At 38.2% G+C, this 19,073-nt stretch overlaps 1 long non-coding RNA gene across 4 annotated transcripts in view; it reads left to right on the plus strand.

Annotated features, from left to right (window-relative positions):
* The window catches only part of LOC110541143 (uncharacterized), a 110,796-nt gene extending 93,039 nt beyond the window's left edge, over positions 1–17,757 (plus strand). For 3 of the 4 annotated variants that reach the window (XR_009588357.1, XR_009588360.1, XR_009588359.1), the window contains 3 exons: positions 11,384–11,497; positions 15,184–15,234; positions 16,422–17,757. This is a non-coding gene — a long non-coding RNA (uncharacterized LOC110541143). The remainder of the gene's footprint in view (positions 1–11,383; positions 11,498–15,183; positions 15,235–16,421) is intronic. The other variant, XR_009588358.1, reaches the window with a different exon arrangement.
* Positions 17,758–19,073: the final 1,316 nt, after the last annotated feature.

Raw genomic sequence — 19,073 nt, forward strand, 5'->3', positions numbered from 1 at the left:
GTAATGTAGCTCTTCTAAGGTACAGGGTGCAGTCTTTTGTAGTGAAGGCCAGGCTAGAGATTTCATTTTAAAGGAAATATCTTTTTGTCCTGAAAAAATAAATTGTTTCCTGACATACCTGCCTGTTCAGCTGGGGACCTTATTAATGACGTTATTGTTGCTTTTCTGCTTTTATCATGTTTTTAATGCATAAAATGTTTTTAATGAGAATCCATTGATCACACACCCACACACAAATGTGGAACTAGAGTTCATTTTTTAAATAACTTTTACTTTATATCCCAGCCATAGCTCCTTCTGTCATTCCCTCCCAATCCCTCCCTTCCTCCCTCATCTCCTCCCTGCCCCTTTCCAAGTCCACTGATAGGGGAGGTCCTCTTCCCCTTCCAGCTGACCCTAGATTATCTGGTATCTTCAGGACTGGCTACAATGTTCTCCTCTGTGGCCTAGCAAGGCTGCACCTCCCTCAGGGGTGGGGTGAGATCAAAGAGCCAGCCATTGAGTTTATGTGAGAAATAGTCCTGGTTCCCCTTTTAGATACTGAGCTACCATGGGCTACATGCTCAAGTACACAACAAGGACATTTCCTCAACCATGTTTGTAGCAGCTTTATTCATAATAGCCAGATCCTGGAAATAACCCAGATGTCCATCAGTGGAGGAATGGATACAAAAATTGTGGTAGATTTATACAATGGAATACTACTCAGCAATTTAAAACAAAGAAATCATGAAATTTGCAGGCAAATGGTGGGATATAGAAAAGATCATCCTGAGTGAGGTATCCCAGGAGCAGAAAGACACACATGGTATATACTCACTTATAAGTGGGTACTAGACCTATAATATAGGATAAACATACTAAAATCTGTACACCTAAAGAAGATAAACAAGAAAGAGAAACTGGAGTTCTTAACTAAAAAAAAAAAAAAAAAAAATGGGTTGACTTTACTTAGGTCAAGCAGTATCTTGCTGCTTGCTGTCATAGTTTTGATTACCTGCTTAAAAAATTATCTCCAAATCTGTAGTATTTATTCTGTAAGAGGCCCAAGCTTGGAGAAAAAGTGTGCTTGTGCTTCAAGCCTATTTTGTCCCTTGGCAGCTGAGTGACTCCCTTGGTTTTTCTAAACCACAGAGCTTGGAAGAGAGTTATGTGATCTTGCCCTTTATCATGCATAAAAAAGCACATGTTAGAGAACCTGAAGTGATGGTGCTCCACTGGCTTGTATTTCCCAAAGCCTTTCATTTTAACTCTAAGCCTGTGACTTTATACTAAAACGTATTTGAATTTTGGCAAAACAGTTTAACTAAAATAGAAACAATTTGTTATTTGTTGTTGTGGAGTTAAGTGTGTTTTGAATAGCTGCTGTTGTAGGTACTCCACTGGCCTGTGTGATTCTCATAGCAAGCTGTCAGTACCACTGTAGTGTCTATTTTATAGGTGAGGGTGCTAAAGCACAGAGAAACAAAGGAACTCACTTCATGCCACTTGTCTGCTGTAGAAACAGAATCTGAACCCAATTAAGCTGTTGTCAGCATAGACAGGAAGTACTTTGGGGGAGTACACAGGCAGAGTAAAAGTTGACTGAAGCTGAAAGTTTCAGTAGTGATCGTCTCAATTTTGTTCTAGAAAGTGTCACATCTTTCAGACCTGGGCCTCTCAGTATTGAAATACACACTTGACTTTTTCTGCTTTTTATTTTACAAACCAGTGGGAACAGTCTTAGTCACTTGTGTTTATGAGTTTTAATTAGGCCACTGAAGTACAGAAGGGGAATTCCTTGTTTTCAGTTGATCTAATGCACTAATAAATTTACTCATCTAACTTCCCCTAATTTTTCCTCTCAAGTTTTCACTTGAAGGTGGGGTTGGAGGGGAGAAGTAGGTGAATCCTTTGGTTGGACTGTTGATAGAAAGGTAAAATGAGTATCTGTATTTATGAATGTATTTTTCTTTTATCTCCATCTAGTTCTGAAGGCTTTCTATATATAGGCAGAGCTTAGAAGCAGTCATTGATGCCCATTAAGACAAACTTTGTGTTCGCACCAGAAGTTCAATTTCAGATTATGGGAATGAAGCTTCCTGTAAATGCTAGTAATTTGATTTAGAAGGTAGGTGAGGATATCCCACCCAACTTTATAGGTTTAAAGTACTTGGAAATCTCTAAAACTTCTCATTGTTCTTGAACGGAGACTGTCCCTAGGAGGATATGCTAATGAGGCTTGCCTTCATTCCATCATTTCTTTTGTTTTTTTTTCATTCATCCTTATTTTTGCTCATTCAACCTCTTCCTATAGACAGAAGAAAAGAAAAGAAAAAAAAAAGGTTTGGGGAGGCAGAATGAGAGTCCATGCAATGGGGTTGGAGAGAGTAGTAACTGTAAGCTATGAACTTACTTTGTCTCTTCCCTCTCAGTAAAGGTCTTTTGTTTGTTACTTATCTATCATTTGGAAGCCAGTATAACTCTCACAGACTGACAGAGACTTTAAGCATCTTCTGCCAACCAGGCTGCTTGCTTAAACAGAGAAGCTAAAGCTTTTGAGGGGAAACTGTGCAGCAGAAATGGCTGGAGGGACTGATTTGCTTCCCTTCTTCATAGCCAAACTGTAAATATGATTTCAGAACACCTAAAATTTCAGACTATTTCTATAAAGAATAGCAAATGTTCACAGAAACTTATGCAAAGAGATCTTCAAAAATGATTTAAGTAGACTCAAACTCTAATTCTGACCTCAGTTAAATTTGAGAGGTTTTTGGTTGGTTGGTTGGTTGGTTGGTTTTTTTTTTGTTGTTGTTGTTGCTTGCTTGCTTTTTTGTTTTCAATCTTCAGATAAAACTAAGGAGGATACCTTTCTCCTTGTGTGGAGAGGAATATATAACACTAATATAACACTCCAGAGAGTGTTACTTCTCACCACACTGCAGTCAGTAATAATTTTCTTGAAGACAAGTTTTACCTTTACTTATAATTCAATAGTAAGTTCAACCTGGATTTCATTGCCCACAATTTTTTTTAATAATCATTCAAGTTGTCCTTGATGAAACAGACTGACCTTTTAGCTGCCAAGGCACTGAAGATACTATGTATTTCAGTGTGACAAGTGAGGTCTGCATTCCTAGGAACACATGTCCTAGGAAGTACTTCTAGATCAGAGTTAATCAAACAGATTGGTCAACACAGAGTTTCTTCCTTTCCCACATTTTCTTTGGCATCCATAGGCCAATACCCCTGTTGGCATTTCTGCCCCTGTATGGTGTGGAAGTTATAGAACAGCTATTTGTTCTTCCTTCTATGCACAATTTCTCTTAATGCTTTTCAAATAGGTCATACATTCGCCCCTATGCTCCTGAACCTTAAAGTTTGGGCTTTTTTGGTAAGGTGTTAATAAAAGTTGTCTCAGGTGTCAATTGGTAGGAGAATTAATAAGCAAAGATACCACATGGAGAAAGTTTTGTTTTAGTGTTCTAAGTCTGAAAATGCAGCAGTGGACAAAGTCCTTTCTTGCATAGTAGGTGAAACCTAATAACTATATAGCAGGTGTTAGTAAATGTTGCAGACAACAACCCAGACAGATAGGGAGTACTGTAGTGCTAGACTGCAGTTGTTTATCTAGAACTGATTGGAGTGTCTCTCTGATGTAATATTTGTGCCAAGAAACCCACAGCGAGAGGGAATGCAGCAATGGTAGTAGCTGGAGGAATAGAATTCTAGGGAAAAAAAAAAGAACTGCAATGGACACACCAAGATGGATCATTTAGGAACCTCTTCTCTATCATAAGATGCTCCTGGAAGGTAGGGAGTAGTAACTAACTAGAGGGAGGTGGTAATATTTTCAAGGATGTATGTGATAGCCATAAGAAAGAAACCTAAAGAGGCAAACCCCATTGTACCTTATATGTCCCTTATATGTACCATTGTATCCAGGGTATGTACAAATTGTAAAGGGCTTTCTTTTGGTAAAATGCTACTTTTGTGACTCTAATTATGATGCTAATCATAAAGCTCATAGTAAAGAAGTAGTAAAGTAGTAAGGAAGTAGTAAAGTAGTAAAGAAGGAGCTCAACGTGGGCAGTTCTTCCCATCCCATGTATTCAGAGAGGCAAGGGGCTTGACTATTTAATAATGGCATATTTTGATTGATTTTATGTTTACCTGTAATTCCCTTCCCATGGGGCATGTCTTTGTATTTTGTTTAGAACTTGAAGCAGCATTGGTTGTTCACTAATTTTCTTTTATTTTCAGTCAATTAGTAAGTTCCCCGTAATCTATAGGAAAATTTTGCTTGTCACAAGTTAGAAATTGTTAAATCATACTGAATTAGCAACTAGAGACAAAAAGGGGACCTAGGAAAATAAAAGCAGTTGGGAAGAGTGTGAATTCATATACCTTTTCCAAGTCATATTGGAAAACAAGTACTTGCCATTTCTGAGAGGTAGAGATGACTGCCACACATTCTCCCTATTGTTCTTTTTGTAATGTGTTACTGAAAGTCTTGATGTGTGCATAAATTATGTGCAGTTACATCATATAGGAGTTTTCATGTTAAGAGCATGGCATGGGTGAGAACAGATACACAACCTATACATACCATTATTATATAGGCAACTAGATAAGATCAGGCCTGACAACAAATGGGGCTAATGCTATACATAGATCTTATCTGACTGGATCTTATTTTGTGATAAGGCCTTATCCATAATTCCTATCATTTGGGCTGACTAGTTACTGATGCATTTCTGTTAACCTTTATATTCTTTCTTAGCAAGGGGCCCACCTGCATAAAAGAGTTACTGGTTTTGTTGTTTATAGTTTAGTTCAGTTGGGCTGGATAGCATTATTGCCTCTGGCTAAAACAGACTGATCTGTTTCACTTGTAGGGAAGGAGAAATGAATATTTGGTAACAGTGTGGTGTAGAGGAGAAGGACCACAAATTGCTGGGTTTTATCCTTCCCTGACCTGACTCAGGAACTCAGTGTGGAAACAGGGAGAGTCTTGATCCTTTTGAATGGGGTCCATAAGGCGCCAAGAGGAAGATGGAGAAATGGACAGTGGAAGAAGTAGGGACGATCCAGGGGAGTCAGTAAATCTTTGGTTTCAAGCACAGGTGTCAACCTTTCATTCTTCCTGGTGCCTGGGACATGGTGTTCATTCCTGCTTAAATCCTATGAAGCAAGGAAATATTTATGTTTGAGCATCACTTTAGTGAGTAACTGAGGAGGATGAGGAATTCAAGAATGGCCTTTTAAGGCACAATTTTGCATGAATCATCCTGTGTACATCTCTCCACTGAATCTGTCTAGAAATAGCTGCCTTTTTGAGGTGAAGACCAGCACATATTTTGTCTGTAAGCATTTTGTTGTGCTCAGTTCATCCTCCAAGGCCAAATGTCCTGGGCTTGATTTTTCTAGTTAGTTCTTGGGCCCTGAGATTTCTGCCTCTTGCCATGTAAATCCAGAGAACTTTATGCCTGTATTCTGAAACCTGGGTGTTTCTGCCTTCCACTTGAGTCTCTTCAAAATGATTGTATGGTGACTGGGCACTGCAAAATGAGTCAGTTCCTGCAGTTTGGTTACAAGTTCTCAAAAAGTATTTCAGAATGTGGATGTGGTCAGCAGAGTCATTTTCCAGGCATCAAAAAGGAAACCCACATCAACTGTAACAATCGAGCTACAGCCCAGTAGTGCCACACAACAGAACCAGGCCTGTTTTCCTTCAGAGCAATGCCTAGAATCACCCTCCAATTTAACTGCTTCTGACAAATCTTAGATGGTAATTCATATTCTTGTTTGCATGTTACATTTTATCTGCTACCAATTGTACACACAATGTGACATAGATTTCGACCTTATTTACTTTTGAATGTTGGGTTGGGTTTGAATAGAAGAAGGTATTATGCTATAAAATAGAATTAGTGGAACTGGAGTATAATTAGAAGATTTAAAATGTGACTTATGGATGAAAACTAGGTAATTTTTCTGGGGAATAACTAGGTATCATGAAGTATGTAGGATTACCTCATTCACTAATTAAAGTCTCAACCTTGCAGCAGTAGTCATATAAATAATTAAATTCTGTTCGAGCTTTGAAGGAGTTTCAGGCTCATCATAAACAGAACATTTTAGTTCAGCATGGACTTTAGAAAATATTTTGTAGCTATTTTTATTTATTTGTGTACCATAAGTTCTGTAAAATCTTACTGAGTTTGTCTCCCCAATTTCAATAATAAGAAACTAGCAAGATTAAAACATGAGCAAAGGATCTCAATAGACCCTTAACTGAAGGAGATGCTCATATTGGAGATATGTGCATAAAGCATGTTCCCCATCATTAATCAGGTAAATGAAAGCTATACAGTATTTGAATAGTTGGAAGGCTGACTATAGAGTGGAAGTTGAGGATGCAAGGATATGGGGCTCTCAGAGACATTTAAGAAGAAATGTCAAATGGTAGAAATATTTTAGAAGACAATTTGGCAATTTCTTGAAATGTCACACTTATCATGTGACCCAGATGTCCAACTTAGAGCAACAAGAAAGCCATGTGTACATGAATGCTTATACCAGATTAATTTATTATGGACAAGAACTAGAAAAATACAAATGTCCAACTGCAAGTTAATGGAGAAATAAATCACAGTCTATGTCAATGGATACTGCTCAGTAATGGAAAAAGTTATTACCTTAAATAAAATGAGGGGCCCTTACTTTTGAGAATACACTATATGTACTTCTGTTTACATAAATTTCTAGAAAATACAAAAAAGCTTTTAATGTCAGAAAGTAGATAAGGGATTATATGAAGTGGTGAACAAATGGGTTGCAAAAGGGCAAAAGGAAACCAGATCTAGTGGACAATTTTACTTTTTTATTTATTGTGATGTTCCATAGATGAAACCATCTAATTTAATTATGTGTAGTTTATTGCATGTTGATTATTCCTTGATTTTAGAGAAATCTGAATAAAACAAGATACCATTATTACAGTCAATATGGAGGGTTTGAAAATGTCCGTTTGAGGGAACAGGACAGGAGCCTACTACAGAGGGCCTCTGAAAGACTCTACCCAGCAGGGTATAAAAGCAGATGCTGAGGCTCATAGCTAAACTTTGGGCGGAGTGCAAGGAATCTCATGAAAGAAGGGAGAGATAGAAAGACCTGGAGGGGACAGAAGCTCCACAAGGAGATCAACAGAACCAAGAAATCTGAGCCCAGGGTTCTTTTCTGAAACTGATTCTCCAACCAAGGACCATGCATGGAGATAACCTAGAACGCCTGCACAGATGTAGTCCATGGCAGCTCAATATCAAAGTGAGTTCCCTAATAAGGGGAAAAGAGACTGTCTCTGACATGAACTCAATGCCTGGCTCTTTGATCACCTGCCCCTGATGGGGGAACAGCCTTCCCAAGCCACAGAGGAAGACAATGCATCCAATCTTGATGAAACCTTAAAGGCTAGGGTCAGATGGAAGGGGAGGAGGACCTCTTCTATTGGACTTGGAGAGGGGTATAGGGTTGGGAGGGAATAAGAGAAGGTGCTACAAAATAAACAAACTCTAAGTAATATTAAGAAAAAAAAAAAGAAAAAGAAAATGTCCCTGTTTGGTAAAATCAAGATTATGGTCTCTTAGGGAAGGAAAATCTTGATGGTTCTGGTATAGAAAGACAGAGCTGTCTAGTATAGATAAACAACCAAAGTTGAACAGTGAATGTAATCTATAGTCATCCACATTTCTCACCACCGCTTGTCATTTAGATTAGTGTCCTTTTTCAGGAAGTGTTTTTCCCCCACATTGGTGGGGAAGCTGTCTGCTGGCTTTATAAACATGAACTTAGTACTGTAGGGCTCCCATCCATCAAAGCTGCAGCTTCTGAAGCTGGCCTCAATTTGTAAGGTAACTACCTCATTGTACACAAGCCTTTCCTTGGTATTTGGATCAGTATTATTTCCTTGTTTGGAAACTAAAGAGATTCTGAAATGTCAAGCTGTTTCCTGGATCACAGAACCTTTGTGTCCCTTTCTATGTTGAGAGGGTCACCATTCTCTCTTGCTACTTGCTACATATACCTTGCTTTTTTCCCAAGATCATCTCATTGACTATTTGATCAAGACTCTTAGCTCACTGATCTTGCAGAATTTGTTTTATGTGTGTTAAAGGCATCAAAGAAAACAATCCCTTGTTAGCCCCAGTTTCCCCATCTGTAAACAGATCATAATGCAAGTACTTAGTTTTCTAAAGTTATTCTAAGAGTCAAAGTCCGAGAGAAAACCAGCACCATGTACCCAGCAGGTGTTGCCTGAGTAATTACTCCCATCATGTCTGTACTCCTGGTATGGTACTGAGTAGAGGCTAAAGTAGGCCTTTTGGAACACAGTGGCAGTCTAATCCCATTTGGTGCCCAATTGCTTCATTTAAAAGTGCAATGTTATGCAATGAATAAAATCGAGTGCACTTATTTTTAAATCTTCCTAAATGGACACTAATTAATAAACAGTAGTTTTCCAGTGACTCACAAAACCATAGGTAAAGGCAGGTGCTGTTGAGTTTTTCTCCTGGATGATTGATCCATGCATTGGTATCCCTCCTTTGGTAGCTAAGCTCTGTTGATAGCTTATGTCTTTTCCAAGTACTTGTCATTTTCATTTCATTTCATTTCCTTCACTGTCTCTTACTTTTTCCCCTTTGTGGTTTTAAGAAAATTGCCTCCAGAATACTCCTTACATAATTTGCCACCCAAACTTGTCATCAGCATATGTGATATACTGTGTATAGCCTTTAGTACTCTGTGAGATGGTACTTTTTTTTTCTTATTAGTTACATTTTGTTAGCTTTGTATTCCAGCTGTATCCTTCTCCCTCATTCCCTCTCCAATCCCACCCTCCCTCCCTCATCTCTTCCCTGCCCCTTTCCAAGTCCACTGATAAGGGAGGATCTCCTCCCCTTTCATCTGACCCTGTTTTATCAGGTATCTTCAGGACTGGCTGCAAAGTCCTCCTCTTTGGCCTAACAGTACTGCTCCTCCCTTGGGGGATGGGGAAGTCAAAGAGCCTGCCATGATGTCCCTCAACGAAGGAATGGATACAGAAATTGTGGTATTTTTACACAATGGAATACTACTCAGCAATCAAAAAAGAGGAAATCATGAAATTTGCAGGCAAATGGTGGGATCTAGAAAAGATCATTCTGAGTGAAGTACCCCAGAAGGAGAAAGACAAACATGGTATATACTCGCTTATATAGACCTACAAGATATGATAAACATAATGAAATCTATACACCTAAAGAAGATAATCAAGAAAGCGGACACGGGGTAAGATGATCAATCCTCATTTAGAAAGACAAATGAGATGTGAGATGGTACTTAACAAACACGTTTTGAGGGGGCATGAGGAGAGTTCTATAGGCAAGTAAGTTTAAGAAACTCTGAAAGAAACAGCATCAAATAGGCTTTATGCCTGCTAGGTTTCTCAGAACCTTTTATATTTGTAGGGAAATCGTACAGTGTGCATTTCTGAAGCTTAATAGAGCCAAAGGACTGTAGGGTTGTTTTTTCTGTTTGTTTCTGTTTTGTGATTTATATCCTGGTTGAAGGCTCCGATAGATACCATATATTGTAACTTCTTTGGTGTATTGGTAAATGACAGTTTTCCTAAGAGCTTTCTGTCTGTCCCCATTCATGTGTTAGAAAAAAAAAAAAAAAAAAACACGATTTGTTTTCTTACTGGATCTTGAGAGGTCTTGTCTCTAAATGTATATTCATAGTTGGAGAATTCACTCAGCTGTAATTTAGCTTTAAAATACTTAGTGGCTGTAGTTATAAAGATGAACAACAAAAAAATATAAGGTTCTGTCTAGAAATGAAAATTCAATCAAGGAAAATTCTGTTGCTTTATTTCATTTTGGCCAAATCATCTGTTCATTTTTTAATCATGTATTATTCTTGTTTCTGCCAGTTTTCACAGACAGGAAGAAATGTGGTGATGCTCATGACACATGATGGCTCCCTGCAGTCTTTGTGGGATTTCCATATTAGTGCTATCATGGTTAAGGTGGGAAAGTAACAAAATGACCATATCTGGGATTTTGGGTTTTTTCTGCCTTGTCCCCCAAACTACAGAGAGTTTGATTGTCTGAGTAAGGTTTACAAAAGAGATCATGTCAGTAAATGAATAGTGATTTCTCAAAAAAAACTGAAATAGTCATGATACCATGGAAAGTAGGAGATTAAACATAGGGTTAGGATTTTGGAGCCTGGAACTCAGGTGAATGCAGAGACTTTTCTTGGGGAAAGAGTGGCTTGGTAGGGAAGCCAAGGGCCTCACACATGATAGGTTGACACTGCCACTGAGCTACATCCCATCCCTCTTACTCCTCTCCTTTAAAAACAAAAACAAAATTGATAGTTACTTTCCTAGGATACATTGGCAGCCACACCGAACCCCAAATTATTTCTAGCTAATTCTTTCAAGACATACCTCTCATGACCTCATTCTCTCCCCCTCCCACAGAAAGAGAAACCAGATTTCCCCAGTGTTACTTACCATCAATATAAACAGCAATTTTAATCCTGTTATTTCCCCTTTCAACCTAGTAAAGAAGTTGGCCACTGTTCATCTGTACAGAAAGAAAGTCTTCCTTACTTCATCTCTTGCCTTCTCTCAAGCTTAGAAATAATCATCATTTAATTTTTAATTAAATTCACAAAAGTACTTCCCTGCCTTCCTAACCTTTCATGTTTTCTCCATCTGCTAAGCCTCATCATCCTCTATATAGGTAAGAACAACTATCCACTTAATCCTGTCCCTATTAAGTGTCAGGGTGCCTATCTTCTCTTACCCATGTTTTTTGGTTTTGCTGCAGTGTCTGTCATCTTTCCTCATAGTTTGTCACTAGTAGTGACTTTTAAAAAATATTCCCCTTCCTTTGTAATATTGTGTTTTATACAGTATAAAAAATAGATGCTCTCCAGTTGAAAACAGATATCATGATTTTTTTAAATGTTTTTATCTTGTTTATGTGGTGCATAGTCCAGCAGTCAACAGCCAATGTTGTCCTTGGGTGTTGACCACCTTGCTTTAAGATAGGTTCTCTTGTTCGAACTCATCAATTAGAGACTGCTGGCTGATTAGCAAGGCCAAGGTATCTACCTTTCTTTATTTCTCTCTCTCCAGTGCTCAGATTACAATAAAAAAAATCATATCATGCCTGTTTTGTTGTTGTTTGTTTTTCAAACTTTGTTGTTGTGGACCAAAATCAGGTCCTCATGCTTTTATGGCAAGAGACTTTTAAACTATCTACTTTCCTTGATTTTTAATCCTTGAGTTTTAACTGCTTGGTAGTGTTTCTCTAAGTTTTTGTTTGTTTCTTTCTTTGTTTCTTTACAGAACTGGCCATGCACTGTGAAAACCCTTCCACTGACAGCATGGGCACAGTCCAGCATCTACAGCTAAACTGAGAAGAGAAGGAGAATGCTGCCATCAAATGTGGCATGGTCTTTGGTTTGTACTAAGCTGCTTCCAACAAAATACTTGTTCCTATAACCAGTTGAAGAAATGGATTCATTTTCACTGTAGTGAATGTTAAGAGTCTGCTTAAGGGTATCCCTTTCCCTACCTAGGACTCTTCAGTGCTGCTAACTGGATAAAGACATACACAGGTTCAATCCTGAGGAGATGTTCATCTGTGAGCTTTCAGGGTTTTCTATGTACTATTTTTAAAGTATATTATTATAGGTGCCCAGACATTTTATAATTGATTGACATCTGATTGATTTAGGTCACCAAATCAAGCTAAATGCTGCTGCTGACACCTAGAGAATTACAAAAGAGTTAGATGTGATTACTACCTCAAAGCACACCTGTGTTCTCACACATTTTTAAATGTCAGAGTAATGTGACTTTGTTTCTAACCAACATGGACTAAGCCATCAGGGTGCCATCCATAATGAAACATCCTTCTTATCTGCTAGGAGGCCTAGAGCTGGGCCTCCCAAGGATAGGAGTAGCTGGGCAGCAGGCATCCATAGGGTCCACTGCTTCCTTCCCCTTTAGCTTGTTTGAGCTTAGTAGAACTTCTCTGGGAAGAATTACAGAAGAACTAAAAATTCAGTACCATGAAAACACTGGATTGCATTAGGAATCAGACAGTGGCAAAACCAGTAATTTTGTGGTTAATACATTATAAATGAGGCCTATGGCCTATGATGTTAGGCACATGTTGATATCTTCAGAAAACTGCACATGGCTCAAAAGTGAGACCAAATATGGAAATACCAGTAATGGGTTATGATTAAACAATGCCTAAGGTAGCATTTTTGAAGGAACTGACTTTTTTCTATTATTTACATGTTCAGAAAACAATTATTTCCTTATCATTAATGAGATGAAAATACTTTTATTTCCCTTTTTATCATTTATTATAATGTATTCAATTTGTATCCTCCCTCTGAGAGAGGGGCACACAGCCAGGATATTTACCTTTTTTAAGAACAGGAATTCTTCACTGGCTTGCACATTGTTTACACTGTATCTAGAAAAATGCCTTAGGTGTTTCTTCCAGAGAGAAGAGAGAGAGATGGAAAGGAGAAAGATGATTTAAGGCAATTGATTTCTAGAATTTGTCCACAAAAACACTGTGTATCACTCAGGTTAAAAGCTATCTTTCTTTTTTCTCTGAGAGTATTCAGTAAGGAAAAATGACTTACGTTCTCATGTAGTAGTTATTTAAAAATTGATTTTTTTTCATTCAGAAGGATTAAAGTCATGTATCTAATTGCTAAATATTATTTTCCAAAACTACTCTGAGTCTGTCTTTATTAGCTGGAAGAGGTTTCACCCTCAGCAGCATGTTTTAGGATCTTGTGCCAACCTGATCCCTTTCTAGGCCTGTTCAGGCTAGAATTATTTGGCAGAAAATGTCTTTTTAAAGATGTCTTGATTAGGAATGTCCCAGAAAATGTTCACCTCAAACTTCAACTTTACTTGCAGAACAATTTACTAAATAGAGAGATGTAAGGATCAAGTGACCATCAGCTGGTATAAATGTTTTTGGTCACTGTAGTCACAAGACCTCAGGTATGCAAGAGTTACATGGTTACTACCACGTGCCTGGTTATGGTGATAGCCTCATTCAAGTGCCCTAATATAATAATAAGAAATTCAAGTTAAAAAGAATGTACTTTAATTAGATACCTGTATTTGAAAGGTTGTTTTCTTCTCAGCATAATTTAACCCTGTGGTACATGGTGTATATATGAATGCATTACTTTCCTGGTCTATACTTAGTATTAATTAGGATTTTTGTTCTTTACCATTTGAGAGGCATGTGCTTTTTATAATGGCTTTATTGAAATATGATTGATTAACAAAGAACAGCACATACTTCATGTAGACATTTTGGTGAGTTTAGATATATGTAAACACCTGTGATGCCATAATCTCAATCACCCATAATTGAGATAATCACAGGCCCAGTGATTAAAGTTTGTTTCTCTTCCTCTCTCCCAGCTCTGCTCCCTCCCTTCCCCATCCATGTATATGTCTATTTTTTTAAAGAACATTTAACATGAAGCCCACCTAGTGGGAGACATTTTTAATTGCTTTTAAATCAAGGCTGAGTTAGTTAAAGTCATGAACTAGCTGGTGCTCTTTCAGATCCATAAATGTGCTTGTGAAAGATGTTGTCTACATTCTTGCGTTAATGGAAGGCTGCTAGCACAGGAACCAGAGACCCACTCATTCACACATTTATGAGTCCCTTAAAAATACTAAACTGAAAGCTATAATATATACACAGAAAAGCTGGTGGAGACCCATATAGGCCCTGTGCTTACTACCTCAGTCTCTGTGTGAGTTCAGTTAATTTAGAAGGCCTTCTTTTTCTGGTGTCTTCATCTCCTCTGGATCTCACACTGTTTTGTTTTGTGTTGTTTTGTTTTGAGACAAGGTTTCTCTGTGTAGCCTTGGCTGTCCTAGACTCAATTTGTAGACCAGGCTGTCCTTGAACTCACAGGAGATCTGCCTGCCTCAGCCTCTGGGAGTGCTGGGATTAAAGGTGTGTGCCATCACTCCCAGCTTCACTTTTTCTGTCTCTTCTTCTGCAGGACTGTTTGAGTTCTGAGAGGGAGGAATTTTATAGAGACAGCCCTATTAGAGCTGTGTGTTCCAAGGTCTCTCTCCCTGTTTAATGCCTGGGAGTGGGTCTCTATATTTGTTTATATCTGTTGCAGGAGGAAGCTTCTGTGATGATGGCTGAACAGGGAAGGCACTGACTTATGAGTACAGGAGAATGTCATTAGTAATCTTTTTATCACTACATTTTTTTCTTTATTTTTTTTTTTTTAGACTAGTAGTATTTGGTTTTAACCTAGGTCTCTGAGCTATGTAGTCTCTAGCTTCTTAGTCACTCAAGCAGTGTTGGGTTTAGGTTCCAGCTTGTGGAGTAGGCCTTAAGTCAAATCAGTGATTGATTGGTTACTTCCACAAGCTTTGTGCCACCATTGCCCTTGCATGTTTTGCAGGCAGGACAGATTGTAGGTCAAAGGTTTTGCAACTGTTACATTTCTCTTTCAATAGCCTGTAGAATAACTTTCCATGGCATAGACGCTAGAACAAAGGGGTGATGGTTTTATGTAGTAACGAGCTTACCTCTCCATGCTCAATGAGTTGTGTAGGTGTTGTCTTCAGCAATAAGGCCTTGCTGTTTGTTTGTGTGCAACCTATATTCTTGGCAAGAGTCTGGATTGTTGTATATGGGGATTTTCATAGGATCCCTTTGGTGAAAAACTCAATTGGATGTTCCAGGACTGAAAGCTTCTTTTGGTGACAATAGATGGCCAGTTAGTACTCCATCTTCCCTATTATTTGGAGACTTCATTCAGATTGTTTTACTGTTTTTTTAGAAAGTTTCCACTGCACTAGGCTTCATACCACCCCTCAAATGTCTCTCAGTTCTAGCTGTTTCTCTCTCCATTGTCCCTCTTTCAACCTTACCTCCCCTTTCCCTCCCTACCGGATCCTCTTGTTCCTGTCTCCCCTGCTCTTAGACCACCCATAGAATCTATTCTATTTCCCCCTTCCAGGGGAAGTACCATTATTTTCAACTACTTATTAGGCTATGAAATGATTGCATGTCTGCTGGATTATTTTCTTGTTTTTCCTACCCTCTTTGTCGTCTCTGTTCTCAGTTCCAAGAGTCAGAGACTTTGCTGAGGTTGTATTCCAAGAAAAGTTTCCCAGTAAGTACATTTATATTTCTAGGATAAACAAGTGACTGGATCAACAAGGAGTTTACCTAGGTAGTTATTTAGACCTGTATTAGCTTAAAACTGACAAACTGATAAGGTGTTACTTTGACTAGTTTTGTAAATCTTACCTTTTAATGACTTTCTGTGTTTTAGACATTTACTGAGTGAATATAGAGATAGTTATTGACAGTTTAAGAAAAAATATGCAACTGAAAACTCTTAGTATTGTTTCATTAATATCTATAATTGACATCTTTTCTTTACAGAGTCTCTCCTTAGAACATCATAAATTGTCTAGCTCTCAAAAGGACTAGGGTGTCCTCAGTGGCTCAGTAGCCAGTGTAGATCCTGTCTTTGGTAATCAGCAGCTACATCTGGCTACTGGGTCTCTGGTGGCATCATCTAACATCAATTATGGTACCCAGAGCAAGTTTGTTGAAATGATAGCTTTATATTGAGCAACATACACATGCAGGCATAGGCATGCACACATAGTTTTTATAGTGTAAACATCCATTATTCATTGTGTTTTTGAAGTCATACAGTGTTTATGAATGATGTGGTCTCTGTGCTTAACACTACAAAGGCTATTTGTCACACTGATGGGTTTTCTTCCTCCTCCTCTTTTCTTCATGAAAATATTATTATGTTCTGTCCAGATGAATGTCTGACATGTATCATCTACCTAACTTGATATCCATTCGTCTACCTATCTGTACTTCTATTTAAAGGTCATTAATTGACATTTAAAGATAATTAAAATAGCACGATGAATGACAGCTAATAGAATTATTTGAGGAAATTTCACCTATAGGTAAGTCACAGCAAATGTGACTTCTGTTTTCTTTTCACTATGGTAATTAAGACACATACCAACTTTAACATGTTAATGTGTGTAGATGATTTGCAGGCTGAACATCCAGGTCTGGGGCATGAACCTGGCATACAATGTAGGTTTCTGTGTTTGTTAGGCAACAGCTACATTGTCTGCTGGGTTTCAGGCTACCTGGAAATATTTTTCCTTTGGCCAGCTTAACAGTGTTTTATCTGTAATATTTTTGAGTCACTTTTCTAGAACCCATAAATGAGAGTGACTTATTAGAAAGAATAAAGAAAAAGATTCCCATGAAGCTGATCACCTTAGCAATTAATGGTCTCGTTGTCATTTCATCCAACAGTCTCACATGCCAGACTTGTCAACTGAAGAAACCAAAGATAAGATGTGACGTCATCCTTCCTCTACTTGCCTCAACTTTCAAAGATAGATCATGTTATGATGAAATGTTTTCTATGTAATATTGCTGACAAGAAGTAAAGCCCTTAGTGCAGTGCCTCATATCTCACTACTCCTCCTCATTTTGGCTTCTCATCTACCTGCAGGATCCTAGTCTATTTTTGTTCTCCCGCTGTCATTGTCCCAAAACATATATGAAGGACTCTCCAGTCTCAACACAATCTGAACATTTTTTGTTTCAAAGTCTCACTATGCCTGATGTTCCCTGAAAGTATGCCCAAGTATTTAATGGACTGTCTACTACTGCTGACCACTCCTCATGAAAGCAGATGACGACCATTCCTCATGAAAGTGATGGAATGACAAGGAGCCTATAAAGAGTTCAAGAATGGATTTCCATGATGAGAGGAAGAAGAGAATGGAAATTGCTTCAAAGAAACACAAGTTTTATAATGTGGTTTGTCTACTCTTTTGGCAAATAAATTTAAACTTAGAAATATTTTTAGAAAGCAGCAATTCAGGCTAAAATACCCAGTGGAGTAATAGAAGTTTTAAAGGCAAATTTATTAATTGTTAATCACTAAACTGGAGTATTTTAATAAGAAATTATGTATTTTACATTAATGTAAATACAAATGTGACTTAACAAAAAAGTACAAAAGGAATAAAAGTATTGCAAAGATCTATAGCTGTAATTAATTAATTGTAATTAATTAATTGCCAATGATGGTGATGTAATATGTTTTTGTCATCTCATGCTGAATTCAATGAAAATAAATCAAATGACTTAGAATTTTAAAAATATTATATTTTCTGTTCTGTATGAGGTTTTCTACCTGCTGGTTAATTTCATCCCCTACTTTGTACCCAAGCTACTGGCCTTATAAAAAGGCTCTTATAGTTTAGGTATTTGACAACCTTTTTAAGTGTGGTAGATGGCTCTGTACAGCATGGACACATTTAATTAAACTCATAGCTACCAAGAGGACAGTGTTTAGCTTCCCTAGGTGTGCAGGTTTTAGTATGATTATCCTATATTATATGTCTAATATCCACTTATAAGTGAGTATATACCATGTGTGTCTTTCTGCTTCTGGGATATCTCACTCAGCATTATCTTTTCTAGATCGCACCATTTGCCTGCAAATTTCATGATTTCTTTGTTTTTAATTGCTGAGTAGTATTTCTTTGTGTAAATGTACCATAATTTCTGTATCAATTCCTCATTTGACAGACATCTGGGTTGTTACCAGGTTTTGGCTATTATGAATAAAGCTGCTACAAACATGGTTGAGTGAATGACCTTGTTGTATACTTGAGCATCTTTTGGATATATGCCAAGGAGTGGTATAGATGGGTCTTGAGATAGCACTATTCCTATTTGTCTGAGAAAGTGCCAGATTGATTTCCAAAAGGTAATATGCTCAATCTTCATTCAGAAAGGCAAATGGCATGTACATTGGAAGAAGAAGACAAGGAGCAGGACAGGAGCCTATCACAGAGGGCATCTGAAATACTGCACCAAGCATGGTATCAAAACATATGCTGAAATGCATAGCCAAACATTGGGTAGAATGCAGGAAATCTTATGAAAGAAGGAGGAGATAGAAAGCCCTGGAGGGAACAGGAGCTCCACAAGGGGAGCAACAGAACCAAAAATCTGGACACAAAGGTCTTTTCTGAGGCTGATACTCCAAACAAGGAGTATCATGCATGGAGATAACTTAGAATCCCTGCACAGAAGTAGCCCAAGGCAGCTCAGTATCTAAGAGGGTTCCCCAACAATAAGACTAGGGACCATCTCTGACATGAACTCATGGGCTGGCTCTTGGATCGCCTCAACCTGAGGAGGGAGCAGCCTTACCAGTTGACTGAGGAAGAAGACTGTCCTGATAAGACCTGATAGACTATAGTCAGATGGAAGAGGAGGAGGACCTCCCCTATCATTGTACTGGGGGAGGGGAAAAGGAGAAGAAGAGAGAGAGAGGTGGGATTGGAAGGGAATGGGGGAGGGGGCTACAGCTGGGACACAAAGTGAATAAACTAATAAAATAAAATAAAATGAAAAAAGAGGACAGTGTTTTCTCTATTCCATCTCTGAACCTATGAAGTCCTTTGAATTCCTTTTCCTATCACTAAACAAAGTGTTCACTGTACAGCCAGATATGAGGAATTTCATACCCAAGGTTTCATTTCCTTCTCCAAAGTGACACAGCAATACTGAATGGATCCCTAAAGCATGGCCCAATATGCTGATATAACAGGAAAAACATATTCAGACTTTGTGTATAGTCCCCAAGCCCCTTGTACTGAGTGAAAGGAATGTAGGAGCATCTTTTGTTGCAGTACTTGGTCTATTCCTGGCCCAAGAACACTAGAGTCTAGAGTTCTGGGTCAATCTTTTATATGCTAATGAATGAGTAGTGGTTGTGGCAATGGTGGCAGCGGGAAGGGGGGTGCTGGCTAGCTTCCAGAAGGTGGCTAGATGCCAAAACCTCCAAGATATGTTTATTGGGTTGCAGCCTCATATCCCCCGTTCTTCTGACTGAGGAAATGACTATTTCTGCACTAGTAATATTGGGTGTGCAACCAAACA

This window comes from Meriones unguiculatus, chromosome X (assembly GCF_030254825.1).
Source record: "Meriones unguiculatus strain TT.TT164.6M chromosome X, Bangor_MerUng_6.1, whole genome shotgun sequence".
Classification (NCBI taxonomy): Eukaryota; Metazoa; Chordata; class Mammalia; order Rodentia; family Muridae; genus Meriones; species Meriones unguiculatus.